At 34.7% G+C, this 25,624-nt stretch overlaps 1 long non-coding RNA gene across 1 annotated transcript in view; it reads right to left on the bottom strand.

The window, feature by feature from the left end:
• The window catches only part of LOC107527566 (uncharacterized), a 169,340-nt gene that overhangs the window by 32,094 nt on the left and 111,622 nt on the right, over positions 1 to 25,624 (bottom strand). The window lies entirely within an intron of this gene.

Below are 25,624 nucleotides of genomic sequence, written 5' to 3'. Positions count from 1 at the left end.
GCCTGCTCAGAGGTATATCTGGCTAGGGTTAGCCCAGGACGTAGGGACAGACAAACGCACCACCACCCACGGTCCTGGTCCCCGGAATTATAACACAGGCTGGAGGAGAGCTAGGAGACTCACAATTTTCAGGACGCCATGCTCGCCATCTTGCCGCATGCGCAGTGCGCCACACTCAGTGCGCATGCCTACAGCCACCAGGCCACCTCACTAAGCCGCTTTTAAAAATATGTTGTAAGAGAAAAGGAATATGATGTCTGGGTACTCTGCATGCCTAATAAGTGAATGTATCACAGGACAACAATACTTCTTTGTGGGTTTTTTGTTTCATTTTTTCATTAGAGATATATTGCATCAACTAAGAGAACCAATATCAACAATTGGTAGTAATGGTACTATTTAGTGATTCAGTTTAAGGAAAATGTAAGGATGAAAACTGGTGAATATTACCAGATATTTCAAAACACAAAATATTACATGTACACAAAATGAGTTAATATCCTGGAGCTTTGTTCTATTTTTTATTCTCTTGGTAAAAGACATTTTTTTCAAGTAAGTGATTAGTATACCTCGCTATTAAGAACTACATTGAATATAATTGTAGTCATTATGATTAGAGTAGTTATTCTTAACTTTACCTTTTAATTAGACACCTAATTGTTAATATCGGAAACTTAGAGCATATATAGAACATGTTCAGTCTATACTCCCTTGCTGTTTAATTATGAGTTCTTGAAATAAATACTATCAAACATGACCAAGATCTAATCTGGTTTGGAAGCACTGTCACAACATGAGATTCTTCAGTGTCTCTCTTCTCAAATTCAAACTGTATCTATATTTATACATATTATCCTTTCCCCTCCCATCTTAGAGAATTAAGCCTTAGATTCCTTTTTCTTTCCTTCCCTCACCTCAGGTTTTACTTTATTTTCAATCCCTCACTTGGCACCAAATCTTTTCCCTTCATTATAAAAACAAATTCAAGATGTCCCCATTCATCAAAAGAAAAAAAAAAAAGTTCCTAAATCCTGATACTTCCTTCAAACTGCAATGCCATTTTCAATTCCCTTCGCTTCAAAATTCTTAAAAGAATAGTCTATCTATACTTCCAAAACCTCATTACTCAAATCATTCTGTAAATTCTTCCCATGCCACTCTATTTCACTCAAAGGTCACTAGCTAAAAAACCCAATATCCGTTTCTTATTTTTCATATTAGTTGTCTTTGACATTTGACTTATTTAACTTACTTGACTCCTTCCTGGCTGCTGTAATTCTGTACACTCTCCCAGCTCTCCTCTTCCCCCTCCTCTGGCCACTACTTCTCAGTCGCATGTACCTATACAATCAACTTTCATTGTCCCATTTTTTCCCAATGTGAAAGCCTGATGTTTCATGGGAATTTTTTTTCTTAGCTCTCTTTTCTATACCTAATAAAGATATAAACTGGCAGTCTCTATACTAAGGACAACTTAAAGTTATGATTTGTTTGATCAGCACTCAAATTGAACATGTGTTCTCTAGTTCAGTATTGAGTTATAACTGATTTGTTTTACATACTTATTTTTACCAGCCAGTCTGAAATACTTTGTCTTTAACATTTTTATTCTTATATACTCATGAGTTCTAAGTCCACATTTATAACTCCATTACATATTTCCATTTTTATATCCTTTTAGCATCTAAAACTATATTTCTAAACATCAACTTAGCTTCTTCCCTTTCAAATTCGTTTTTCTTTCTTTATTCAGGCTGATAGCACCAGTATCTTTCCATTATATGTTCCCAGTTGATTTGAGCTTGACAGTTCAGTGTCATCATTTATTCCTTCCTTGACACACAAAACCAACTGTTTTCAAGTCCTGCAGCTTCATTCCCAGTACAAGGTTATGTTCTCCCTGCTTTACCTCTCTATCACTGCAATAATTTCTTATGAGCTAAACTTAGCCACTTGGAAAACACCTGAAGAAATATCAAGTTTAACCTGGGCTAAATAAAATTAGGTGGCCTTGAAAGCTGCCTTAAATATCTGAAAAGCTGTCATGGAGAAGAGTGATTAGAATTATCCTGTGTGGTCTTCAAAAGATCCAGGACTCCAGTGCTCAGACGTATGGAAGGATTTGGGGTCAATATAAAGAAACTTTTTTTCTAATAATTATTTAAGAATATAATTTCATGCTACTCCAGGTATTTGAGCCCAGGCTGAAAGACAGCAAGTCAGAGATGTTATAGAAAGGATTTCATAACTCTGAAGGTACTTTCTTGACAGAGTCTATGATTTTAAGATCTATAAATTTGTAAGACTGTCAGATCCATAAATCCAAAATACCTATGAAAGCTTTTAGGCTGATATTTCTTTATTTTTTAACCTGCCGGTTAATATGGAGGCCATGAGTCAACTTCTTTGAAGAGTTAGCTGTTTAGATAACTTTTTCTAAATAAGGAGCAGTAGTTAAAAGATTTCTTCAGGCCCTGAGGGTACAATCAGAACCCTGAGGAGAACAGGAGTAATACTATTTTACTGATTACAAAACTGAAACTTGGTCTTGTTATATCTTACTAAAGTTGTATGATATATCAGCACAAGACATTATTAAATATTATTAAAGTCATTTCTGTCTGACTCCTAATCCATTGTGTGTGTTTTTTTCCATTAAAACATGTTACTTTCCATTAATGGGTGGTTTTTGGCATGAAAATGAACATGAACTCAATGATAAGTTTAAGCAATAATGGTGGGAAAAGAAGAAATTTTAATATTTTGGAAATAAACATCCATAGTACATGATGGGATTAATTTGATTTACCGATGTTGAATACCATCAGACAAAGTTTCAACATGACTTCGGTAAAACTGATCACACAAATAAGCCTCTCGTTGGCAATAACACTCTCATATAGAGAAGAATTTTCTGACTTTATTTATATCTTGAAAAAAAATCTCTCTTTTTATAGGTATTTTCTCACTAAAGAATGTCTGACTTTGTCAAATATAAATGTACAAAAGTAATTTTATCTATTATTTTAATTAAGAAATAAATAGTTCTTATTACATAGGTAAATTACTTCCTCCATGAGATTCTTCTCTTGAGAGTCTTTGGGGGTTAAAAGTCAAATTTGAAAATATGCTAGAACTATCATATTAACATTGGTGTCATTAGCTAGGGCAGGATTTGAAGAGATTATTTCATTATTAGGATTTTTAAACAAATGGTTTAAAAATAGCTAAAATGGTTATTTTACTTTAATATTTATTGGTATGCACTGCTCCTTATGGTTCTTAAATTTAAAACTATGAGCATAAATAGGATAAAATTCATACCCTCAGCATGTTGCACATTTTAAGACTAATTGTCATGGCAGAGCCATCTGCTACAATAATTAGGCACAACAGTCCAGCAGTTGTCCAGCTGTTTCCATTATGCAGTGCATTCAATAGTCCAATAGACTGACTGAAATAGCAAGAACAATTGAGATAGCTGTAGGTACAATCCAATAGGGAGTAGGAAAGACAGTCATACTAGTAGTGATTGACTCCTCAAGTATCAATATAAAATGTGTACTTTAATCTATGTAGTAAATTAACCTATGCTGCAAGTTTATATTAGAATGTTTCTTATTTTCTTTATCAAACATTTTCATATATTTATGGTCATATGCAATTGACTTTTTATATTTTCCTGTACTGGGTAACATAAATATGTGGAGCTATGAGCAGATAAAGTAAACCCCTCCATACTATAATCCTCAGCATTTTCCAGGAAGATCAGTGGACCCACAGTAACGTCTTCCTTTTATGTCACATGCCTGTGGTTATGGGAAGCAGACTCCTGCTGCTGCCTCACCAATAACTGGTTTTGAGAAAGAGCCTACTAGAATGGCCTAGATTGCCACAGTTATCCTTGTTACAATATCCACAAATGTCAATAGTGTTTTCTACTATGGACCCTCTAAGGATTAAACACAAGCCTGCTCATCACTGAATGTGCAATTAATTTAAGGTGATGCATGAAAGACCTTGAAGAACTGAAACTATTTCTTCCCAGGGTCTAGTACAGTGTCTTATATATATTAGACATTCCAGAAATGTTCACTTAATAAATATGTATACAAACAAGTTAACTGCAAATACAATGAAATAAATATACATTAAGTGCAGCTGAAGTTCAGATGAGATGGAGAACACAAGGGGAAGAATTACCAAGGGAAAACTTCGCTGGGGTGATGAGTTGAGCCTTGAAGGATCTGTAAAGTTTAAATACAAGGAGGGAAAAGGGGATTTCAAGGTGAGGGAAAACATCAGTACTTCAGAGCACTAAGTATATTCAAAGGACAGTGAGTCGTAAGCCAGTTTAATTAAAGTGGCAGTCTCATGTATTGGACTTGTAAGAAAAAGGCTGGAAAAGAAGATACAAATAAATTCTGGAGGCCTCTAAATGTCAGCCAAGCTGTATATTTATCTTACATGAGGTGATGTTAAAGTTTTTTGAGCAGATGAGAGCCATGATCCAAGCAATATATAGTACAGATTGTTAATAGTGAAAGATTTGTGACAGGGAGGATGATTAGGAACTCCATGCAATGATTTGGAATGTCAAAAGTGGAAATAACTCCAGTTATGTGCAGTAGTATACTTTATAAAGAAAGTATTGGCAAGGACTTGGTAATTGGTGATCACAAAAGAGGCCACAGTGAAGATAAAATTTGGAGCCACCTGTAGTCATCTAAGACAGTGGAAAAAACTATTAAAAGAGAAGAATAGAAAAGTTAGGCACAGAATTTAGGGATAATGTCCACATTTAGGGGAAAATAGGAGAGAAAGCAATAAAGAAGCCAAATAAAGTCAGAAAAGAATCATAGTGGTTTACAGAGGCTATGAAAATTATAATAATATTAATAAAGATAAATACAACTTTTTGGAAGCTAACAATGCACTAGACACTGTGACTAGTATTTTACATATGTAAGGACTTTAACTGTCTCAATTTTATGAGGCAGATGTTATTTTTATTATAATTTTAGGAAACAGTCATAACACTTAGGGAGAAGTAAAAGCAAGTATGCTGCAGAGCTGTGTTTTTACTCTACTTCACTTTAATCCTGTCTGCCCATAAAAATGTTTTTTGAAATGAGAATGCATATGCATGTAGAAAGGCCTAAAGAAAGAAGTTTCATTAACAAAAATTTGAAGAAAATGATAGGAAACAATTTCATAAATGAATGAGATAATATTAGCTTTAGGAATAAGAGGTATGCTTCTTCCCTTAAATCAAGAAGGAGTACCATAAAAAAACAAAGGCATAATGAACTAAAGATAACCAGGAACACGCCAGATGTCTTGGATTAACACCTTGCTGACTGGCTTGTTCCAGCCAGAACTCGCCTGTGTGGCCAGCTACTTTTCTGCACTTAAATATTAAATGAAAGCACCTGAATAAACTTAAATGTACTTTATTTTGTCATATCTTATATTTATAGGGACGGCCAAAATAAGTGCCAAGCAGTGAAATGGCTCGTATCTCGCACCTCTTATAACCTGAGCCTAGACAAAAACAACTAAGAAAACAGTCTAGAGCCTTCTTTTAAAACTCTACACTGCTGCCCTGCTGAGTGTGGCTCAGCGGTTGAGCACCGACCTAGGATCCAGGAGATCCTGGTTCGATTCCCAATTGGGACACATGCCCAGGTTGTGGGGCTTGATCCCCAGCCAAGGGCGTGCAGGAGGCAGCCAATCAGAATCACTCATCATTGATGTTTCTCTCTCTCCCTCTCCCTTCCTCCCTCTGAAATCAATAAAGATATATTTCTAAAAAAACACAACATTCTACATTGCTTTCAGACCTCAAAATCACTTAAATTAATGTAAGTGCAGACACTGGCACTAAGGAACTGTCAGGGGAAACAATGAAATATTCTAGGATCAAAAATTCTAGGGCCTTTAAATCACCAGGTATGTAGTTCAAAATAATAGAGTTTTGTTTTCTTTATTGGGACAAAATGACAATCTCATTTTTTTTCATGCTCCTTCTATTGAGTAAAACTACAAGCCCTAGAAATAATGCAAAGAAAATGAAATGAGAACTGTGAAAGATAGAAAGAGAAAGGAAAACTGGAGAGGGACTCCAGGACTGTGGTAGGGCATCTTATGACAATTCCACCCCACGGAAGAAAGCAACTGTGGTGAGTAAAATAATGATGCTGAAAAACTAATCCCTGAAACCTGTGGATATGTTACCTCACATGGTAAAAGGATTTTCAGATGTGATTAATTTATAGTTCTTAGGATGGGGAGATTTTCCTGGATTATCCAGTGAGCCAATATAATCACAATGGTTGTTATATGAGGGAGGCAACAGGGTTGTTGTCAGTGAAGGTGATATGACAATGGACACGAAGGGCAGTGTGATATAAGGTCATGAGTCTAGGAATGTGGGCAGCCTCTAGAAGTTGGAAAAGGCAAGGGAATGTATTCTTCCCTAGAGCCTTCAGAATACTAACAATCCCGCTGATATCTTGATTTTATTTCAGTGAACCCATTTTGTACTTCTGACCTCCAGACCTGTAAAATAATACATTTGTGTTGTTCTAAGCAAAGTCTTTGGTGATTCGTTATAGTAGCACAGGAAACTGATACAGCAATTTGATCTCAATGTTTCTTTACCTCCAACATAGCTTTAGAGGCAGCTCAAATATGCTGATTTTTTTCACCTAATTGAATATGAGTCCTTCTCACAAAATCAGGTGAAACCACAGGGTCAGCAATGTGATTGATCAAGATCCTTGCTGACAACAAACAGCCAAAGGAAGTGCTCTTCTTCCCCAACTGAGACTCATATTCCCACTAAGAATAACAAGCATTGTTAGGTAGCATCAAGAGGGATTCCACCTGAAAAGGTAGCAAAACCTGGGTATCTCCTTTGTCCCCACAGGACTGAGCTTGCCATTTCCCACTGAGAGATACAGGGAGATCAGTGGCAACTGCAAGAAAGATTCTTCCACAAGTGGCATGGCCTAGGAAGATGCCACTCCAAAGACCATACACATTAGACTAGTAGTTGGCAAGAGAGATCCCATACTAAAATCAGCAAAGCCCAGTGAATTAGCACACATGGGTATAAGACTCTCTTCCCCAAACAAGAGATACCAGAGTAACCAAGGGAAATCTGCAAGAGAGAACCCATTCACAATATATGAAGTCAGACCTGGAAAATCTCTTCTAAATTAATAGACACAATTTCGAGAATACAACTGAAAATTATTCATCATACACTGACCAGGGAAATCACAATTGAATGCAAAGACAATCAAATGATGACAACATTGAGGTAAATTAGAAGTTGAAATTGTCACATTTTAAAGGAGTCACCGTAGCGCAGCCGGGTGTGGCTCAGCGGTTGGGCGTCAACCCAGGATCCAGGCTATCGGGGTTCGATTCCCAGTCAGGGCACATGCCTGGATTGCGGGCTCGATCCCCAGTCGGGGGCATGCAGGAGGCAGCCCATCAATGACTCTCTCATCATTGATGTTTCTATCTCTCCTTTCCTCGCTCTGAAATCAATAAAGATATCTTTTTTAAAAAATAAAAGTCACTGTAAAAAATATTTTAGCAGTCAATTACAAATTGTTTAAAAGAAGCAGGTGAAAATTATAAAACTTACATATAAAAATGTATAAAAGAAATAAAAATCTCACAAAATAGGCTCAATAATACAGTGGAGATGACAAGATAAATCAGTGAACTTGTGGATATATCAATAGAATTTACCTAATCTGAAGAAAATAGAACAAAAATAAAATAGCCTCAAGGAGCCATAAGACAATGATAAAAAATCCAACATTTGTATCATCTAAGTCTAAGAAGGAGGAAAGTGAGGCTGAAAGAGTATTCAAAAAAGTAATTTTTGAAACTTCTCCATTTTTAGTTATGACATAAATCTACAGAATTTACAAGTTGAGTGAACTCCAAACAAGATAGACCCAAAGATGTTCATGCCACCACAAATCAATATTAAATTTCTGAAAACTAAAAACAAAGAAAAATCTTAAGAACATATACAGAGAAACAACACATTACTTATAGGGAACATTAAGTGTCCTAAAATGATGGAGGCCAGAAGGAAGTGGCACACCATTTGCAAATACTAAAAATAAAAACTATCAATAACCAGAATTTTATAATCAGCAAAACTCTCTTCCTAGACTAAATGGAAAATAAAGACATTCTCAGATTAAGGAAAATCAAAACAATTATTAAGTAATTGACCAACCTTTAAAAGTTGGCTAAAGCAAGTACTTTAAACAGAAAATGAGTGATAAGAGGAATCTTAAAGCATCAGAGAGGAAGAAAGCACAAAGGAAAGGTACAAACAGTAGACTATCCCTCATTTAATGAGTTTTATAAGTCATATTTGAAGACAAAAAATTATAACATGATAGAATACTCAAAACAATAATATTTTAGAGTGAGGAAGGTAAAGAACCTAAGTGAAAATAAGACTTCCACATTTCACTCAAAGTGGTAAGATGATGATACAAATAGACTGTTTGTGTGTATATGTATATATAGTCCTGAAGAACAACTACAGAAACTATACAAAGATATACACTTAAAAGCACTATAAATAAATCAAAATGAATTTTTAAAAATTATTCAAGTAACCCACAAGAATTCAAGAAGAAACAGAGAAATGAGAAATAGAAAAAACAGAAAATAAAAAATAGCAGACTTAAGCACTAACACATCAATAATTATATTAAATATAAATGGTCTTCAGACACTAACCAAAAGCCATAGATTGGCAGAATGGATAAAAATAACACAATGTTATTGCATGTTAATTATAAGGTACTACTTTCAAATTCAGCAAGATATATAGTTCTAGAGTAAAGTCATGGAAATGATATAGCATGTTAACAATAAATAAGTAAATAAATAAAATAATTACTATATTAGTATCAGATTAATATGATATCTTACCCAAGAATAGTAGAATTCACATTTTTATCAAACACCCATGGAACATTTGCTAAAACAGACAATGTCTTGGGTCATAAAACAAACCTCAAAAAATTTGAAAAATAATTGAGTGTATGCAAAATGTGTCCTCTGACCATAATAGAATCAAACTACAAGCCAATAGTTGGGGGGGGGGGGGGCGGAGAGGAAAATCAGTAAACAGACATTAAACGGCACACTTTTAACTACTCCAGGGGTCACAGTTGTCTCAAAGAAAATTTTATAAACACATAGAACTGAGAAAGTTAAAGTACAACATATTAAAACATACAGGATGTAGCCAAAGCAGTGTTGAGGAAGAAACTACGCCATTAAATGCTTATATGAGAAAAGAAGTGCTAAAATTAATCATCTAAGTTCTTACCTAAGAAACTAGAAAGAAAAAAAACAAAATACACTGAAAGCAATAAGAAGGAAGAAAATAATAAAGATAAGAATAGTAATCAGTGAAATTTAAAATAGGAAAACAGAAAAAACATAGCAAAAAGAGTTTTCCCAAAATATCAATAAAATTGAGAAGCTTCTAGGAAAACAGAGAACAAATCACTAGTACCAAGAATGAAACAGAGAATACTGCTAGAGATACTGCAACTATTAAATGAAAAGTAAGATAATACTACATACAACTTTGTGCACATAAATTCCTCAGGTGAGTAGAGATGGACCGATTCCTTAAAATTCAAAAGCCAAACAAATTCAAATACAATCAAATAAGGAGTATGAATAGACCTATAATAATTAAAGGACTTGAATTCATTGTTAAAAATCTCCTGAGAAAGAAGTTTCCAGGACCAGATGGATTCACTAAAAAATTCTACCAATTATTTAAAGAACAATTAATACTAATGTTGTACAATTTCATAGATAATGAGTACACTTCCTCAGCTGTTTTTTTCTGAAGTTGCCATTATCCTGATTCCACAACTAGGCCAAGACAGTACAAAAGCAGAAAACTACAGACTAATATTTCTCTTGAATTTAGACTAAGGAAGACTGAAATCCTGTCATTTGTGACAACATGGATGATCCTGAATAGTATGGATGACTTAGACACAGAAAGACAAATACTACATGATACCACTTGAATGAAGAATAGTAAAACTCAGAGAAGCAGAGTGTGTATAATGTTTCATTCTTGCAAGATGAAAAAAAGTTCTAGATATTCTCTGTACAACACTGCTTATAGTTAAAAATACTATAATTTGAAGTCAGAGTATGATACCTCAGGATTTGTTCTTTTTTCTCAGGATTGCTTTTGGCTATCCGGGTTCTTTTGTGGTTCTATACAAATCTGATTTCTTGTTCTCTTTCTTTAAAATATGCAATTAGGATTTTGATGGCGATTGCATTAAATCTGTATATTTCTTTTGATAATATTGCCCATTTAACTATATTGATTCTTCCAATCCATAAACATGGAATATCTTTCCATTACTTTGTGTCTTTTTCAATCTTTTTAAATAATGCTTTGTAGTTTTCAATGTATAGGTCCTTCACATCCTTTATTAAGTTTATTCCTAGGTATTTTATTCTTTTTGTTGCTATTGTGAAAGAAATGCTTTTTCATTTCTTTTTCTGAAATTTCATTGTTAGTATGTAAAATTGCAATGGATTTTTGTATATTGATTTTGTATCCTGTCACTTTCAAGCATTGTATTGGCAGAAAAACAGATACACAAACCAACGGAACAGATTTGAGAGCACAGAAACAAACCCAGATATATATGGGCAAATCATTTTTGGCAAAGGGGCCAAAATCATACAATAGAAAAAAAAAGAAAATCTCTTCAACGATGGTGCTGGAAAATTTGGAAAGCCACATGCAAAAGAATGAAACTAGATAACGGTTTGTCCCCATGTACAAAAATCACCCCAAAATGAATCAAAAACCTAAATATAAGACCTGAAACAATAAATTACATAGAAGAAAACATAGGTATTAAACTTATAGACCTTGGTCTTAGAGAACATTTTATGAATTTCACACCAAAGGCAAGGGAAGTAAAGGCAAAAGTAAATGAATGAGACTATATCAAACTAAAATGCATCAGCACCACAGAAGAAACTGCTAGTAAAAAAAAGACAACCAACTGAATGGGAGATGATATTTACAAACAACAGCTCCATCTATAGGTTAATATCCAAAGTATATAAAGAACTCTTATCAGTCAACACCAAACAATCTAATAAAAAATGGGCAGAGGACCTGAACAGACACCTCTCCCAAGAAGACATACAAATGGCCAACAGGTATATGAAAAGATGTTCAGCTTTACTAGCTATTAGGGAAATGTAAATCAAAACTGCAATGAGACACTATCTCACACCTGTTAGCATGGCTGTTATTCACAGGAATAGTAATAAGTGTTGGAGAGGTTATGAGAAAAAATTAATCCTTATTGACTGCTGGTGGGAATGTAAACTGGTACAGCCACTATGGAAAACAGTATGGAGGTTCCTTAAAAATTTAGAGTTACCATATGACCCAGCAACTCCTCTTCTGGGTATCTACCTGAACAAATTAAAAACACTTATTCGTAAAAATATATACCTTTCATTGAATCATTATTAATGGTGGCCAACACATGGAAATAACCGAGTGTCCTTCGATAGATGATTGGATAAATAAGCTGTTGTACATATATATAATGGAAAACTACTCACCCATAAGAAAAGATGAAATACTGCCATTTGCAACAACATGAATTGATCTTGAGAAGATCATGCTAAGCAAAACAAGTCAGACAGAAAAAGTTAAGAACCATATGATTTCACTCATATGCTGGATATAAAACTGAAAGCAACAAATGAACATAGAAGAAAAATAACATCATAGAAACAGACAACAGTATGGTGGTTACCAGGGGGAAAGGGAAAAGTGGGGTTGGGGGTAGAAAGGGTAAAGGGGGTCAAATATATGAAGATGGAAGATGATTTGACTTTGGATGGTGGGCACACAATGCAATATAAAGATTATGTATCATACAACTGTACACTTGACACCTATATAATTTTATTAACCAATGTTATAATAAATTTAATTTAAAATAATAATAGAGGATCAATGGGGGAAAAAGATGACATCTGTAATACTTTCAACAATAAAGATATATATATATATGTATACACAAGACACACACATATATATACCTGTCAACTCCTTAAGCAGCCTTACAATTGAGCATTACTAAAACTGTTAAAGCTACCTGTGTTCAGATACTATATAACTTATATTAACAAATGATTGATCAATCAGACAAAAATAAAATAAAAATAAAAAAGTTAAAAAATAAATATATTGGTCAATTAAAATGGAATAAGCAGAATGTATTATTTGTCAAGCTACTTAATGAGTAACAAAACACATGCTTTAATTAGTGTATTCATTTTTTTTTAAATTGATTGATTTTAGAGAGAGGGAGGAAGGTATATATAGAGAAACATAGATTTGCTGTTCCACTTATTTATGCATGCACAGATTGGTTCTTGTATGTATCTTGACTGAGTTTTGAACCCACAACCTTGGCATGTTGGGATGAGGAGCTAACCAACTGAGCTACCTGAACAGAGCTAACATATTCATTCTTTCAACAAATGTTGAATATTTATTATGCTCTAGGTACAGCAGTGTACCAAACAGATAAAAAAATAATTCTGTTTTCATATAGCTTGCATTCCTATTCAGGAAATTTCATTCATAATTGTGTAATTAATGACACATTATCACAGAATTTATGTAGCTGTTATTTAGGCAATATAAAATATGGAAGTTAAATAAAAGGAGTGTGTACTTTGTAGCAAACAGGAAAAATTATTTACCAGAAGTGAGATGTTACCTGGGCCTTAAAGAAAGGAATATTGAATTTTTTTCTGGCTATAGTTTTTAATTCATAAGCTGGAAATGAATTCATAAATTGTTTCACTCTGTCTTCCAAGAATATCCCCATAGTGTTCACTGAAATAATATAATCTGAATATTCACTAAGATCTGTGAAAAATGAGATTTTTTGCTAATTATCATTTTGACTGTAATTCATATTTGCATCCTCCCTCCAACCAAACTGGCACATAGGAATCACTTGTATGTTTGCTAAATGGTTTCTTACTTGTTAAGATAAATTTTATCAATCTAAGGCCAAGAATTTATGATAAAAATATTAAATTGAGTCATTTTTTCATGTTCTTCTCTCACAAATTGCTTTCCTAATAGTCCATATCATTTATTTTCCTTATTTTAGTTCAATGCCAAAATAACTAAATCATTTCCTGACTTTAAACTTCTTGTTTAATAATCTCATTTTACTCTATGGTACTAACCAGACATTGGACAGATAAAGACCTGGCACTACATATATTCATGGAACAAGAACAGAACCATAACCATAGGCCCTCTTTTACGGAAGACAATAAACTCTCACTTAAGATTTATTCTTTCTTGAACTGTGCTGTATGGCCTCTAGTCACTATTTTTCAACTCTCAATTTAATCAAACTTTAAATTCCTTCATCTGGGAAATTTCAGAATGTGTTCTCCAATGGGTCTTGAGAGCTGAAAAGAACAGAAATCATCCTCATCACCACTGCCATACACTCATGAAATCGTAGCATCGGAATACACTACAAAAAGTTATCTAGATCTCTAGGCAACTCTGCCTTCTAGTTTTTCACTGCTTGCAGAATCAATCAACTCCTACCAAAGTTTTTCATAACAGATGTCTAGACGTCCTAGGAATTGAGCTACTCAAAACTCACTAACAGTATGTAAGGAGCTATTTACTAAAGCAAAATTTGCTAATAGGGGGAGTTAGCAAAATCCACAGTAAAGATAGGTCAGAATCACATGCCCTCTTAGTATGTTGCTTGCTGATGCTTCCCTGAATCATTATCCTAAGAGAGATCCTTAGTGTTGTGCAACATAGATTACATGTCCTTCCTTGTTATCTAACTCTGAATGTCACAAAATTTCTTTTATAATGTACACATATGCACACACACACACACAACTCAAATTGGTTTTTAACACTCTACTGTAAATGAATATATATTCTCTGCCATGGCGGTAAAAAAAAAAAAGCCTCACATGTAAGAAACTTTTATGTCCTTGAAGAATTAAGTCATTGCTTTAATTATTTGCACAAAGTACAAAAATATACAGTTTAATTTGACCATTTTAGTAGGTTGATAAAGCATAAGCTTTTGCTAGAAAGCAGTGATTTATCTGATTTGTCCTAAAGTTGAATTTCATAAGTATGTGAACAGCATGTTACACCTTGGGAAGCCAGTGCAGTGTAGAAACGAGAGTCAGCCTTGATGTTTAACTGAATTGGGTTTTAATCAAAGCCAGTTACTAGTTGAGGGACTTGGGGGTCTAATTACCTAAATCTTTGATCTATGTGTAAAATACAAAAAATAATACTTATCTATAATGGATACTGAGTGCACAATTCATGGCACATAATAGGTGCTAAATAAAGGTTGTTATTCATTTTGTGGTCATCATCATCATGGTAGGCAGAAAAATTGTGATGACAAACTTTATTTTTGGTGTAATAATTTCAAAAATGGCAGTTACTCCCTTTTCTAACTCTTATCATTCTCACTAGTTTTTAGTTCTGATCCCACAACAAATAGAGCCATTTGAGTAATCAAGAAACAGTTATGATCAAAAGCCCTTAATATTGGTTGAAAGAAAAATAGTAGAACACAAAATTGTATAACCTAAGATTTTGAGTTATAAACTCAAGGGATTTAAATTGACACAGGCAAAACAAAACTCCCTTAGATGTTAAAGGGGTGGAAACCTTTCAGTAAGTTTGACTTTTATATGTTCAACTGGATGCTTTTAGAATTAAAAAAAAAAATTCTATTTGTTTCACGTTATGACATAAATAAATGCTCATGAATTAAATGTGTTCTACATAGCAATGGGTCATAGAGACATTGATCAGAGTACAGGAAACAGGAAAAGAGAGCATCTAACTGCATATTTGTATACACAAGGAAAATGAGAACTTGATTATGAGAATGTGGGGAACGTGGTATCATTTTAGACTTTACAATTTTCTTTTATTTAATTTTGTATGAGTCACTATATTTTATCTTTCACAGATAATAACCCAATCACATCTATTTTATTGTCCTGAGAGACCTCTGGATTTGGGACGTTAAAAATAGAGGAAGTAGATACAAACCCCCTAATGGTTTAACTTATCATTTTTTTCTTTCCTGTTTGAGACACAGAGATGCAACTGTGTACATTATCAAACTATTAAATCAAAAATTAAAACATCAGGGAGTCTGAATGTCTGCTTCCAGTGACACGACACTTAGTCAATATCATTTGGTTTTGCTTAGGGAGTCTCTCTGTTTCCCTGCAATTTGTAAGCATCTCCGTGTTAAGTTACATCTAAAAGAGAAGAGACCATATGAAAAGAATGCTTGGTAAAGTGAGCTATGCATCTTGGAACCTCTGTCTCAAGTTCTGTTCAATCTGAACATCAATAAAATATATAATTTGCGTCTTTAATCTTAGTCATCATGCAATCTCCACCGCCACTTCTATATCCAATTAACATTTTACTATAATTTTTAAAGGAAGCACAGGTGTAATGATTAAGGTAAAAAGTGTTTTATGTATATAGAAAATAACATGTTAATTCAAAAATTTAAATGATTCTTATAATAGGATTCATAATTTCAATTGGGAAAGGAAAAAATTTTATAGTGTCAAGGTGAGACTTGAATTAGAACTTTTAAGCCTACAGGTGCTTGAACAATATTAAGAGATATTAAAACAAAAAGTTAAATCTTCATCTGAAATTTTTTTAGAAAAAAATTATTTTTTATGTTTGTATTGATTTCAGAGAGAGGAAGGGAAAGGGAGAGACAGAAACATCAATGATGAGAGTCACTGATTGGCTGCCTCTTGCACGCTCCCTACTGGGGACGGAACCTGAAAGCCAGGCATGTGTCCTGGCTGGGAATCGAACCTTGATGTCCTGGTTCATAGGATGACACTCAATCACTGAACCATGCCGGCTGGGCAGAAATAATTTTATTTAGAAAGAAAAATATATGACTTAGGCTTGAGGACAAATGGTACATCCTATTCTTTTCAAAACCCCCTACTTACTGTATCACCAAATTTAATATTGAAACTGATGTGTTCATAGTCATGGGGATGTAAAGCACAGCATAAGGAATACAGTAATTGACATTGTAACAACTGTGCATGATGCCAGATGGACACTAGACCCATAGGGGGAATCACCATGCAAGTCACATATATGTGCAACCACTGTGCAGTAAACCTGAACCAATACAATATTGAGTGTCAACTGAAAAAATAATTTTATTAAAGTTTTTTATGAAATTTATTGGGGTGGCATTGGTTAATAAAATCATATAGGTTTCAAGTGTACATTTATATAATACATGGTCTGTATATTGCATTGTGTGCCAACTACCCAAAATCAAATCATCTTCTGTCACCATATATTTGACTCCCTTTACCCTTTAATACTCTAAATCTCTGCTTTCATTAGAATAGATGACATTGATTCTCAGTGTCATCTACTCTAATGTTGATTCCCTGCAAATTATTCTTCATTTCAGTTAGTGTATCCTTCATTTCTGACTGGTTCTTTTTATGATTACTATGTCCTTTGTCATGCTGTTGGAAGTTCTCACTAAGTTTCTTGAGCGTCCTTATAACCATTGAACCATTGTTTTGAACTCTGTATCTGATAGTTTGCTTGCCTCCATTTCATTTAGTTCTTTTTCTGGAGATTTCTCCTGTTCTTTCATTTGGGACCTGTTTCTTTGCCTTCACATTTTGGCTGCTTCCCTGTTTGTTTCTATGTATTAGGTAGAGCTGCTACATCTCCTTGACTTGGTATAGTGGCCTTGTGCAGTTGGTGTCCTCCAGGCCTCAGTGGTGCAGCCTCCATAGTCACCCAAACTAGGTGCTTCAGGTGCACTCCAGTGTGGACTGTGTGCACTGTCCTGTTGTAGATGAGCCTTGATTGCTGTTGGCATCACAAGAAGGGATTGACCACTAGACCAATAGACTGAGAGCAGCACTGCAAATACAGTGAAGGAGCTGCTATGCAGGAGTACACCTTACAAAGCAGAACTTGGTTCAGTGGGGCTTTGGTGTTCACTGAGTGTGTTGCTGGCAGAGGTGGTAGGATTTCAATCAAAAAGGAAAAATGAAGCCTAATCAATTGTACTTCAGCTGAACAAGTTCTATTTTGGCATTTTCTTTTCTGCATTCATCCATCTTTTCCTTCCTTCCTTCCTTCCTTCCTTCCTTCCTTCCTTCCTTCCTTCCTTCCTTCCTTCCTTCCTTCCTTCCTTCCTTCCTTCCTTCCCTCCCTCCTTGAGCACTTATTGATTACTTCCTTGATATTTGGCATTGTGATAGGAGGAGAAACACGCAATGGGGAATTAAAGCAGTCACAACTTGTTTAATGTTGCTGACCATCTTGTTAGGGGAAATAACATTGGTAAAATGATCATAACAATAAATACAAAATTAGAATTTTGAAAATTGATATGAAAGAGGGGAACAGAGTCCTATAGGAGTACATAGTAAGAATTTATGCTAATTAGGAAGCCCAAGGAATGTTTTCTCAAGGAAATTTCACCTGAGTTGACAGCTAAAGAGTCAGTTCAGTACAAGTTAAATGGGTAAAGGAGGAAAAGGGTAGTTTACAAAAGTGCAAACCCGGTGAAGAAGCAAGCATGACTTAGAGGGGCCAGGGTAAAGTAAACTGTATGCACAGTACTTTTAAGTATAGTGAAAAACTGGTGGAATGCATTAAGCTGGGGGGCAGGGTGATACACTGAAGTAAAAACTGACTCTAAAACAGATGCAAACACAGTACAATGATTTTAAAAACAGATTTGGCCCTGGCCAGGTGGCTCAGTTGGTTGGAGCATCATCCCGTACACCAAAATTTTGTGGTTTGATTCCCGGTCAGGGCACATACCTAGGTTACAGGTTCAGTCCCTCTCAGGGCACATAAAGGATGCAACTGATTGATGTTTCTCTCCCACATTGATGCTTCTCTCTCTCTCTCTCTCTCTCTCTCTCTCTCTCTCTCTCTCTTCCTCTAACCATTAAGCATGCCCTTGGGTGAGGATTAAAAACATCAGTTTTGTAAATTCGATTTTAATAATTATTTGTGCAAATATTTTAACATTTGCATTTCATTGTTATTGAATCATTTCTGTGATTATGCATGATTATTCAATAAATACTGTCTAGACAGTGTGAGCCATCTGTTTAATATTAAAGGTTAGGCAGATATTCCTAATTTGTCAACTAATGTTTCATTTTCATATACACACATGCACACAAACACATACATATGTCAATATAAGAGATGAATAATAGCTTTTCTAATTATTTTCATAGTATTGTTAATTATTTACCCAACATTCCTTGCTCTTGTACAATTTCTATTCCAACATTTCAATTAAAATAATGTTAAAGAACATGTAAGTCAAAAAAATGTTTATTGTTAGCTTAAACTTGTCATAATTGGTATGAATAAATATAGTTGTTTATAGCTTTTGAATAATATGGCAAATTAGAATTAAAAACATACGATAGACCCCTGGAATGATAGGCATGTGAAAACTGAAACATTAAATACACATGTATAATTGATTCTTACCTCACTTTCCAACTCTCCTATCAAGTGCTTGGAAGAACAGCTTCTAGGAGCCTCTGGGAACACAGTTGATATTCCTTCTAAAGGTTGATATGAGACAGGGCTGTAGAGTGTGGTGGTTTTCCTTACTATGCACTGTGCTCTAGCTGTTTCTTTTGTTTGCATATTTGGGCTTGAGAGTCATAGCTTAAAACATTCATATTATTATACAGTGACTTGAACATGAAAGACTCATCTTTCTAAAAGCTCACAATCATATTTAACGATGACTGAATTCAGTCACAACTATCCACAAAAATTTCTTCATATTGGGCTATCTTACCTTCAATTCATTGATTTATTCCTTTTCTGACAGCCCCTTGTCCACGTTACAGATGTTTTCATATAAAGGCCCCATTGGGTGGGTGTTAATTCTCTTTAGATTTGGACTTACCACATTCTAAAGGAAATGGTGTGTTGATCAAAGGGAAATAAGGTCACCTTTTAATCATCAGTATAATAACTAAAACGTATTCTTTTTGAAACACTGTATTCTGAATTACATCCAAAGGAGAATAAATGATAAACTAAAATCTTTTACAGATAAAATTCAAATTATTTTCCTAGATAAATGATTAAGTGCATAGCTAGCTGGAAGGGACTGGCTACAGACATGTAAGAAGGAGAAAAGGAAATCTAGCCATAGAAAGTGAATGTTTAACCAAGGTCTAATTTTCAACGCTAAAAAAGAAAGCCCAAAATGCTGTAGAAACAAGCCAAATGTTCTCAGAATCTATTCTAATTAACAATATATATTTTAATCATGGCATTAGGTTACAAGATTAAATATTCTTGCAAAACTTCCAGGTTTTCATTGCCACAGTCCAGCAATTTGCAACAGGTGTGCTTCAAGAATTTTTAAAACATACATATTTTTCTTTTCTTTTTTTAATTTAACTGTATTGTTGAAAGTATTACAGATATTTCCTCTTTTTTTCTACATTGACCCCCTCCACCCTGCATTCCCCTCCCACCCCTAGGCCTTCACCACACTATTGTTTGTGTCCATGGGTTATGCATATATGCATATAAGTTCTTTGGTTAATTGCTTCCCATCCTCCCACCATGCCTTCCTTCTGAGGTTCATCAGTCTGCTCCATGCTTCTATGTCTCTGGATCTATTTTGTTCCTTAGTTTATTTAGTTTATTAGATCCCATATGAGTGAGATCATGTAAAACTGAATCAGGAAGAATTAGAAAACCTGAATAAGCTAATAACTGATGAAATCAAAGCAGTAATAATAATAATAATAATAATAATAATAATAATAATAAACTCCCAGCAAACAAAAGCCCTGGTCCGGACAGCTTCACAGGGGAGTTTTCTAATTCTTTAAGTTGTAAGGTTAGATTGTTTACTAAAATATTTTCTTGTTTTTTGAGGTAGGCCTGTACTACTATGAACTTCCCTCTTAGGACTTTCACTGTGTCCCATAGATTTGGGGTTGTGTGTTCATTTTCATTTGTTTCCAGGAAGTTTTTGATTTATTTCTTGATCTTATTGGCAACCCATTCATTGTGTAATAACATGCTATTTAGCCTCCATGCGTTTGAATGTTTTTGAGTGTTTTTACTGTAGTTGATTTCTAATTTCATGCCCTTGTGATCTGAGATGCCTGATATGATTTCAATCTTCTTGAACTTTTAGAGGCTGTTTTGTCCTAACATGTGGTCTATCTTTGAGAATGGCCCATGTGCGCTTGAGAAGAATGTATACGCTGCAGCTTTGGGGTGAATGTTCTGTAACCATCAATTAAATCCATCTGATCTAGTGTGCAATTTAGTCACTGTTCCAGCGTTGACATTTTGTCTAGATCTATCCAGTGAAGTCAATGGGATATTAAAGTCCATTACTATGACTGTATTGCTGTTAATCCCTCCTTAAAGTCCTTAAGGTGCTTATTGATAGGTCCTTATTTATTGCCATTTTAATTCTTTATGCCCATGTTTCTCTCTTGGTTTATTATTACAGCAGTCCCTTTAACATCTCCCATCTCCTGCAATGCTGGTTTGGTGGTGATAAACTAGTCTTTTTTTTTTTTTTTTTTTTTGGTCTGGGAAGCTCTTTATTTCACCATCAATTTTGAATCAGAGCCTTGCTGGATAGAGTAGTCTTGCTTTCATATCCTTGTTTTGCATTATCTTAAATACTTCATGCCATTCCCTTCTGGCATGATGAGAAGTCAGTTGACTGCCTTATGGGAGCTCCTTTGTGGGTAACAGATTGTTTTTCTCTTCCTGCCTTCAATATTCTCTCTTTGTCTTGAATTTGGGGCATTTTAATTATGATGTGTCTGGGCGTGGGCCTCTTTGGATTCTTCCTGCTTGGGACTCTCTGTGCCTCCTGAACTTGTGGGAATTTTTCCTTGACTAGGTTAAGGAAGTTTTCTGCCATTATTTCTTCAAACAGTTTCTCTAACCTTTGCTTACTTTTGACCTCCACTAGAACTCCTATGATGTGAATATTGCTACATTTCATGTTGCCCCACAGCTCCCTCAGACTGTCCTCCTGTTTTTAATTGATTTTTCTTTTTAGATCTCTGATTGTTTTTTTCTACCCTATCTCCTAATTCACTGATCTGATCCTCAGCTTCCTCTAATCTGCTGTTTGTTGCTTCCAATGTATTCTTTATTTCTGCTATGTCATTCTTAATTTTCTTCACAGTTTCTATATCTTTTTTCATGCTTTTGAGCATCCTTACAATCAGTATTCTGAACTCTACATCTGATTGATTGCTTATCTCAGTTTCATTTAGCTCTTTTTCTGGAGACTTCTCTTGTTCTTTCATTTGGGGCTTGTTTTCTTTGACTCCCCATTTTAGCTCCCTATTTGGTTTTGTTTCTGTCTATTAGGTAGACCTGCTGGGGCTCTTGGTATTTTTGGAAAGTCTCTGATGCAGGCCAATGTCAGACACTGTTTGTGATTAGACTTGAGTACCCTGTTTAGAGCTATCAACAGCCCATGTCTTGAGGTCCCCTCTGTTGGGGCTGGGTGCATTTGGACAGGACCAAGATGCACACCAAAGTCTGCTTTTCCAAAGCCCGGGTCCAGAAACAAATCAGGAAAAGAATTCTGCCTCTGCCTGCAGGTTGATTAATCTGATTCTCTTAATGAGCCTCAGGCTGTAGAAACTCCAAGTGGTAGGGCAAGAGAGTTTTCCATCAGGGTTAGGCAATTGCTTCTCTCTCAGGCAAAAGCTGCTTCAAAGGTAAATGTTTGCCTCTGCAATATGGGGGAATGACTGGGCACAGAAATCCAGAGGGATGCCCTCTGAGCTCTATCTCCAGAGCCCATAACCCTAGATTCTCCTCACACAACTCCATTCCACTCTGCCCTCCCTCTGCTGGCGCCCAAGGTGAATGGTTGCACAGGAAACTTTGCCTGCAGGCTCTTTAAGATGCCTGCATTTCCAGCCATCTCTCCCTGGCAGAAAGAAACCCTGCTGCTTTTCACAGCCAGATGTTATGTGGGAACCTTTCTCAGTTCTGGTGCTCTTGGCTGAGAAGCCCAGCCTGGGTTTTAGGCCCCAGAGTCCTCAGGGGAAACCTCCACAGCTGAGATATTCCTCCAGACCTTCAGCTGCTGCCTGTGGAAGCCCAGCCAGCCCTCTCACACCACCCCACTTCCTACCAGTCTTCATGCAGTCTCCACTTTTCCTCCTTGGTTATCGGGGTGCTCTCGAGCTCATCTTCAGTTGCAGTTGAATAATCAACTACCTAATGTATATTTTTGCTGCTATCAAAAGTTTTGGTAATTCCAGATTGGTCCTGGGAGAGTGCCAGTGTAGCTTCCACTCAATCCCCTGCCATCTTTAATCACAATATCTGCCTATTGAGTCAGGGACATTGACCTCTTTTCCCTTAGATTTTCATTTAAGAAATGCCAACAGCCAACACAGTAGCCATCTGGTGCGAATGAATCAAAATTATACTTATTTTTTGTCAGACAGGCAAAAAATATATTTTTTGTTGTGCTTCACAATTTTAGTAATTAGTTTATATGTACCATGTGATGAAAAAGGTTGAAAATCACTGGCATAGTCTATATTCTCCAATACGTGAACTTTTTTAAAATCAACTTTTAGTTTATGGTTCCTAAGATAAACGTGTGGACTCTTGAAGTGAGAAAAATAATGAGAAAGTTAAGTTTCAGGAATATATATATATTTTAATATTCACCAGAGGAGATTTTTAGAGAGTGGAAGGGAGGGAGGGAGAGAGAAAGAGAAATATCAATGTGAGAGAGATACATCGATTGGTTGCCTCCTACACATGTCCTGACCAACCAAGGTAAGTGCCCTTGATCGAGAATTGAACCTGTGGCCCTTCAGTCCTCAGGCTAACCACTGAGCAAAACAGCCGGGGCAGGAAAATTTTTTATTTCCAGCTGATTGTGAAGTGGTGGGTCTGAGTGACTAGCTCACCAGACACATTAATTTGCTAGTCTAAACACTACTGAGATCATATGTCTAAAAACAATTTAGTTAGAAAATTGTTATTATTTTTATTCTTTTGATATAAACTAATGGTATTATTTGTTGGCTTCCATACCAGTAAAACAGACATCTATTTTACTGTTGTTGCTTAAAGCTACCTAATGTATATTTTTTGCTATCAAAAGTTTTGGTCCACTAAACTGCAATTAAAGAGGTGAGAGTATATGTATAAAGCAATACAATTACTGTTTGCAATGATTATTTTTCTTTCCCTTTTTTTAGTAAGGAGAAATTCATGTTGAGCCATTTGCTGTCTACACATATAAAGTTGGCATTTTGAAGTGTTTACATTGGATAAGAGATTAGAAAACCCATGTTGTCATATGAAGAAATTAATATCCATGGTGAAAACTTTGAAAGTCACTTAAGTGTACTTAAGAACATTATATGCTTTGTGTTCTTTGGTATTTTAACACTTCAAACAGGATGAAAATTTTTATAATCAAATACTCAAATCAGGCAGAACTAGAGAACTAAACTATAAACTCTCAAAGTAAATAATACTTCTAGTATCTCTGATTTTATACCAAATTTAAAAACCTATCTCAGTTTTCTTTGCTAAGCTGCAAGTTCCTTCAGGGGTTTGCATCATATTAATTTTTGAACCTAGAAGCTTTTGTAGTAAATTAGTTATCAAAATTTAACTCCACAACCCATCCAAATCTGGCACAGGATGACTAGTGTATTGCTCCTTAGTTTCAGACAAAACATCAATGTAAGCCAACCCTTCTTGCTTTCTTTTTGCATTTTCTCTCTGCATTATAACTTTTTAAGAATAGAGAAAAGACAAGAATTACATATTTTGGTTCAAATGTCACTTTTAGATAGCTGAGCCGATTATGAAGGAAATAACTGCAATTATTTCTTTTTTACTCATGCTGGAGACCAGTCTTGGGCAAAATAAGATTTTTCTATGATTTTGACACAACTAAATATTATTTTTTGTCTTAAACTGTCTTTTGTTGTTAGGCTTCCTTGATAACACATTCCCTTGTTTTTTTCTTACATTTTACCATTTGAAGGGTGACTTTGTTCTTATGCCTCCTTGCTATTTTTCTATATAATGCAAGCGTTCTTTAGGGGTTTATTTTCAATCTTTTTCTCAGAGTAATTTCTCTGGATAAATACATTCACTATTAGTGCTTCGGTTACCATCAATATGCTAACATCTGAAAAATCTTAATGCTCTCTCCTCCCAGATCTTGCTCCTGAGATTAAGATGAATAAAATCAAGTTCAACTGGACATTTTCACTTAGATGTTCTACAATCTTCTCAAGATTATAATGTCCAAATTAATGTCATCATCACAGCCTCCTTCCCTAGACCTACGTTTCTTGTATCTTATATTCTGATTAATGTTCCCACTGTGTCAAATCAGAAATTTGAGAATCATTTCAAATATATTTACCTTAACCTTCACATATCCAAATGAGTCAATATTTCTCACATTGTTTATGGCATCTTTTTTTTTATGTCCAACACCTTAGATCAGACCCTCATTTTTTTTTTTTAAATGATTGCAATAATTTCTTAACTGGTTTTCCCACATCTAATTTTGTATCTATCCAATCCAATCTTCTTTTGTCCATCAAAATAGTCTATATATAATATCCATCTAACAATGTCATTTTCTAGTTTAAAATACTCCAATGGGGAAGAAATAAAATAAAAAAATTCTCCAATGACTCCTTCAATGAAACTTCTCCTGATTTCACCTTGTGGTAGAACTAATCATTCTTGTCCTTATAATTTTCACTATTTTTTTTACTATTTTTAATTTTTTTTTTTTTTACTTTTCTCTTTCCTCCACTGGATTGTAATAGCTTTATGTTTAGATACCTTGCATTTTTCAGTTCTGTATTCCATAGAAAACAATACTTGTCATGGTAGTTACTTAATAAATCCTAGATAAAAATGTAAATTTAAAAAAGGATGTAATATTAAAAAATAAATTAAAAGCATTGGATGCAGGCATGTTTAACCCCTAACCACAACTTTTGTTAATATCTTAAAGATTTGCCAGATATAAGTAAAAAATAAGCTGTATGCTATTTTGAGAGATAAAATATACCATATGGTGAAATTCCCAGAGCATAAACTAATGTACACTATTGTCAGCTAGAAGATGAACCTTGTTAATGGCTATTGTTGATATGAAAACTGCTACTTTGTTAATTTTTGATACAGAAGTTGTTACTGACTCCATTTAATACCTTATCTTTTTATACAATTTTATTTATTTTTAATTACAGTTAACATACAGTATTACATTAGTTTCAAGTGTATAACATGGTGATTTGATATTTATATATTTTAAGAAGTCATCACCTTGATAAGTTTAGTACCCATCTGACACCATACCGAGTTATTACAATATTATTGACTATATTC

The sequence above is a fragment of the Miniopterus natalensis genome, chromosome X, assembly GCF_054644295.1.
Source record: "Miniopterus natalensis isolate mMinNat1 chromosome X, mMinNat1.hap1, whole genome shotgun sequence".
In the NCBI taxonomy this organism is placed as follows: domain Eukaryota; kingdom Metazoa; phylum Chordata; class Mammalia; order Chiroptera; family Miniopteridae; genus Miniopterus; species Miniopterus natalensis.
The sequence above is the reverse complement of the archived record's forward strand: the minus strand, read 5'-3'. Positions and strand labels throughout refer to the sequence as shown.